The 5,034-nt window shown below is 48.8% G+C and overlaps 1 protein-coding gene across 10 annotated transcripts in view; it reads left to right on the top strand.

The window, feature by feature from the left end:
• Positions 1–2,428: 2,428 nt before the first annotated feature.
• AMBRA1 (autophagy and beclin 1 regulator 1) overlaps positions 2,429–5,034 on the top strand; it is a 133,766-nt gene continuing 131,160 nt past the window's right edge. For 2 of the 10 annotated variants that reach the window (XM_065064695.1, XM_065064694.1), the window contains exon 1: positions 2,462–2,940. The gene's annotated coding sequence lies outside the window, so the exon portion shown is untranslated. Of the gene's footprint in view, positions 2,941–2,982; positions 3,631–5,034 lie in introns of those variants that run through there. The other 8 variants (XR_010473022.1, XM_065064699.1, XM_065064693.1 and 5 more) reach the window with 8 other exon arrangements.

Below are 5,034 nucleotides of genomic sequence, written 5' to 3'. Positions count from 1 at the left end.
TGTCTGCCTTGATTTCATGAGCAGCATATCAAACATTTATCTTTTCATTTGCAGATATAAATTCTTGCTGAATACCGTTTTGCAGTTTACCACACCTCACAAAACCCAGTGATTGTGTTCTGGGAGGGGTCTGGCTTTTTGGTGGATGAGACACACTGGTGCTTGCAAGTGGAAGGGTTGAACATTTCTTCTTTCCCAAAACAGACTGGAGAAGATGTTAAGCTGTGGTTGACTGACAGTTAATGAACAGGTATCAGGAAATGGGCTAGTGAGTTCTCAGCAGGCATGTCTGCCACAACAGAAACTGTCATTAACTACTTGTCTTGTTGGCTGCTGTGAAAGAAATGCCAAAGACTGGCTGGGTGACAAAAATTGGACTGATTGCAAAAGTTCTCCATTTAGGTCAGGGCTGAGGTACAGGAAGGCTGCTCTACCACCACTGGCAATCAACCTCTTCAATGGAAAAAGGCTACTAATGCACACAGCTGTTGCTGGGACAGGACTGGGAAGTTTCCTGGCAATGCTATCTTTCCAAAAGGTGAAGGTGTTTCCAGGGATCTCTTGACAGCAGTCTGAGAAAACGTTGTTTCTTACACTTCATTGTTTACTGGGCAGTAAATGAAACAAAAGTGGCAGGGAATGTAGCACAAAGGTAGCTGGTTAAAGTTGCAGTATAGCCATCTGGCACAGCAGGTCTGTCTGTTCTTGTAGAGAAAATGAGCTGGGATCATGTCCCAGGTTTGAAGAATAAGAAAATACGGGACACATTCCTAGTGTAGGATGGAGATGCAGAACCTAGGTATAGTTCTGTCAGGTTTGCAATGGCAGTAAGAATTTACTATCTTATAGAAAACCAAGCATGCTTTATGATGTATAATATAAGCAGCATGTTTTCTGAAGCATTGATGAGAACTGTAAAATATTACATACAACAATCTGAGATGTAATTCTATTTTCTTTACGCATCTTCCCATGAAGTATCACATAAGAACTGCTGTTGCTTACTGGGGCAAATCCCCTGTTTCTTATACCTTGGAAGAAGCAGACAAGCTCGTTTTCTAAAAAACAAACATTTTTAAGGTCTGAGTTGCTGCTGTAGGTGGTGCCTTATGGCTCATAATCATATGCTAAAAATACTGATCTTTAGACCTAAACACTAGCAGACACTGAATGAGCTGTGTGAGTGAAACTGAGGTTGAGTGAGACTTGGACACATAGAGGTACAAACACTGTCACGTAATAACAAGTTGGACTTTCTCAACTTATGCTATGAATAGATCTTCTCAGCCTGTGCCGAGGCCAGAGTGAACTCAAAGTGGTGGCTCTTCCAGGAACACACTTGCTACAGGGTTCTGTCTTCCTTCAACCACTGTCACCTTTGGCAGAGTTCACTTTCAAAACTGATCTTGCTGCTTATCAGTTTAGGCAAAAAGTGCATCAGGCCTCAGCAGACAAACTAATCTACTCAAAACTACTGTTCTTCCTTGAGTCAGATGTTTGTACCCTCCAGTTCACTTGGTAAATGAAACATCCTCAACTAGAGATGAGTTTGCCCCATATACTCCTAAGTAACTTCTTTCAAAGAGATTCATCTGGACTTGTCTCTTTTCCCTCGAGTTTAGACAATATTTAAATGTGTCAGCTTGAGATCCATGGGTTTTTTTGCTTTTCTGCTCTTCTGTATGTTCACCTTATCTCACCAGCTGCATTCTGGATTACTTACAAATTTGTGCATTGTCAGAGCTTTGAAAAGTAGAGTCTACCCTGACCATATAATGTCTGATAAATCTCAGTCCTGTGTTGGGGGATGACAGTAACTGACTCTCCAAGGTATTGCAGTTTTCACTCCTTGACTAAATTAATTGTAAAACCCCATTCCAGTCCTTTTCAGTTTTTCTTTAGAATACCTCCTTGAAGACTGTCCAGCTATGCTGCAGGCTGCCTGTGCTCCCGCCGATCCTGCGTGTTACAGCAAACCCGAAGCCCTAAATTTCACCTGTCCGGGTCTTTTGACTTGATTTCCCCTTGGTGGCTTACTGGTGCAATGTGCCCTGGCTTCCTTAGATTTCCCTTCCAGCAACCGGTCCCACAAGACTCCTGCTTCTCCGGCACAGGTGAGGCAGTGGGATCCAGCCGCCAGTGCTGCTGCCTCCCGGGGTGTCTCGCTGCAGGCTGCCCCTCTTCCACAGCTGCTATATATGCATTTCATGTCTTCACCATCCATGGCGTTGGGGATCAATATGTAACAATAGATACTAACACTCTGCTATTTCAGGGAAATAATCTTTTTGGTTACTTCTCATCTGATACCCCCTTATCTTTTTGCTGTCTAAATGTCTTTCACTCTGATACCGTTTATCTTTTCTTGCTTGTTTTTAATGACATTTTTACACTGTGTGCCAATCATGAGGCGAAGAAAAAAAAAGATACACGAGACGTGGAGAACGTGCTGCAGGGTGAGAGTCAAGCAAAATAAGTCTACACGAAAGAGGGAGCGGGTGCAGCCGCAGAGCGCCCGCGGTGCGAGGCCCCGGCGCAGCCCCGGGCGGTTCCGCGGGGGCAGGCCGGCCCCGGCCCCACAGCTGTTCCGTACCGCGGGGAACCCCCGGGCTCCCGCGGGGCAGCAGCCGGGCCGGCAGCTACACCCGCCCCACTCCGGGCTCGACTCGTCTCGCCTGCCCTCTGTCGCCCCCGCGCGGCGCCGCACAGCGGTTGAAGATCTCGTCGCTCGGCTGGCGCGGCCTGGCGGCGTTCTAGCTTCGGCTGCTCGGGCCTTGGTACCGCTCTCGGCGCCGCTCTTCGGGCCTGGCTCGGCGCTCGGCTGGCTCGCCTGGCCGGAGCTCGGAGCGGCGGCGACCGAGCACTGGGGGCCGCTTCTTCCGGGCCCGGCCCTGGCCCCGGCCCCGCTCAGCCCGCCCGGCTCCCGCCCTTCCGCACCAGGTAGGCTCCGGGCCTACGCGCTCCGCCCGGCTCCAGGACAGGGCCGCGCCGGCGCCGCCGCTCCCCAGGCGGGCGGGCGCGGCCGTCCCCGCGGCGGCGCCCCGGAAGGTGGTGGGCACCTGCCCGCGCGGGGCCGCCGGGCCGCGGCGGCCGGAGGGGAGCGGGGCCGGGGAGGGGGCTGGGCCTCGCTGCCGGGGCCTTTGTTCGGGAGCTCCGCAACCGCGGCCTGCGGCGAGGGGAACGGGGAGGCCACCGCGGCGGCAACGGGCCCCGTTCCCCGCGCTGCCCCGGGCCGGCCGCAGCCGGCGGAGGGCGAAACCCACGGCGCTTGGCTGGCGCTGGCCTGGCCGGAGGAGCCGGGCAGGAGGGCAGGCCTCCGAGGGGAGCGGCGCCCGAGTCCCGGGAAGCTGACCCGGCCCCGCCTGAGCGTCCTGAAAGCCGGAGTTTGACTCCGCACTTGGGTGCCGTGCGGTGCTCCCGCGGAACCGGCCGCGGCTTTCGCGCACCCACCCTAGGGTACGGTCAGGGGCTGCTGCTTCAAAATAGTAAATATTTTGTTGTTGTTGTTGTTTTCCGGCCTTAACCGAATAAATGTGAAGTAAGTGCTGTCTTCTCTGCCTCTGCTGTTTTCCACCGTGTGTTGCAGAACACTTCCTTGTGTGAGCAGCAGTTTGCATCAAGTGCATTCAGGTGTGCCTCTAGCACGGTGTCTCTTACTTACCTCTTTCCATTTGGGGGAGAATACCCAGTTAATTCACTAGATACAGGAACGGTTTTGTTTTCACCAGTTTTCATTTTCCTCCAGACAACACGTAAATTTCTGTAGTGTTCATTGATGTTGTTGAGATTATTTCTGGTCCCGTCAGTACTATGCTTTCCACTGCCTTTGGAAAGCAATTCTTGCAACACAATTCCTGCACTGAAACAGCATTCTGTCTTCAAGAGATGTTTTAGATGGTTACACGTAATTTTTCCCAATACGCACTTTCACAGTGTCATTCTGTTGTAAGAGACAAACTCAATAATAGCTATTGTCTAGGTGCGAGCTAGTCCTGGGGCAGATCTACTGTGTGAATGTCGAATCTGTATAAAAATATCCTCGGGAAGAGCACTGAGTGCTGCTCCATTTTCTCCTCTGTATGAAATGTTCTTAGATCTTTATATAAAAACCCAGTGTGTTTTTCTATATTTGTCCTTGTTTACTGCTCCACCCAGTTTGGTGTCCTCTGCAAATGTCATCTGGCTTCTCTGCCTTTGCCACTCCCATCCTCTTTCAAATTGCTAATGGGACCTAAGAATGACCTGCTGGTAATGTACACTTAGTGCCAACCCATTACCGACCTGTTTAATTTTGTTGTGGGTCATTTTTCAGATTGTGGGATGGGGTTAAATCCAGGGAAATTTGAATGCCTTATGGGTGATGCAGGGAACTGTACCTGAAATTCTGTGCTAAATTTAAAATCCTTGTTTGTATTCTGAAAGGCCACTGTAATACAATTTCTAGCATTCAGAACTTTTTGGTGCAGCTTGCTTACTAGTTCTGTAGTCCACAATTGGTGTTGCTCTAGATAAATATATTTTTTTAAACTGGTCCATTTGTGTTTTGACAGTAACAAATAAGTATCTTGTACTCATCTGTTGATTTGTGGCAGCATGGTTGTTAATAACTATGGCAGTCTGTTAGCGTGTATATTTTTTCTAATACTTGGAATGAATATGTTTGGATCCAAGTATCTGGACTTGCCTTTTCAGATTTAGTTGCTGGGGAGTTTACAGAGAATGTTTACTTTGCTGACAGCCTCTTCTGAGTTTTCTTTCTTTTGCCCTTTTCTGAGTCATAACTGACCCTCTGGATTCTTGTTTGGTTGTTTCCTACTTTTCCATTTTCCGTGCAGCGCTTTCAATTTTTACGCAGCTGTAACAACCAGTTATAAAGACAGCACGCAACGATACTGTCTGCTAGTATCCCGTTTGCCATAAATTAGGGATTCAAAGACTTTTTTTGTGTGTGTCATAATTTGTATGAAACTTCTGGAAAATAACTTCAGTGTGATTAGCAAGCTAACTGAATTTAAGGTTCTTATAAAGTTATTT

The sequence above is a fragment of the Columba livia genome, chromosome 5 (assembly GCF_036013475.1).
Source record: "Columba livia isolate bColLiv1 breed racing homer chromosome 5, bColLiv1.pat.W.v2, whole genome shotgun sequence".
Taxonomy (NCBI): Eukaryota; Metazoa; Chordata; class Aves; order Columbiformes; family Columbidae; genus Columba; species Columba livia.
Note: the sequence above shows the minus strand (reverse complement) of the source record. Positions and strands in the feature narration are given on the sequence as shown.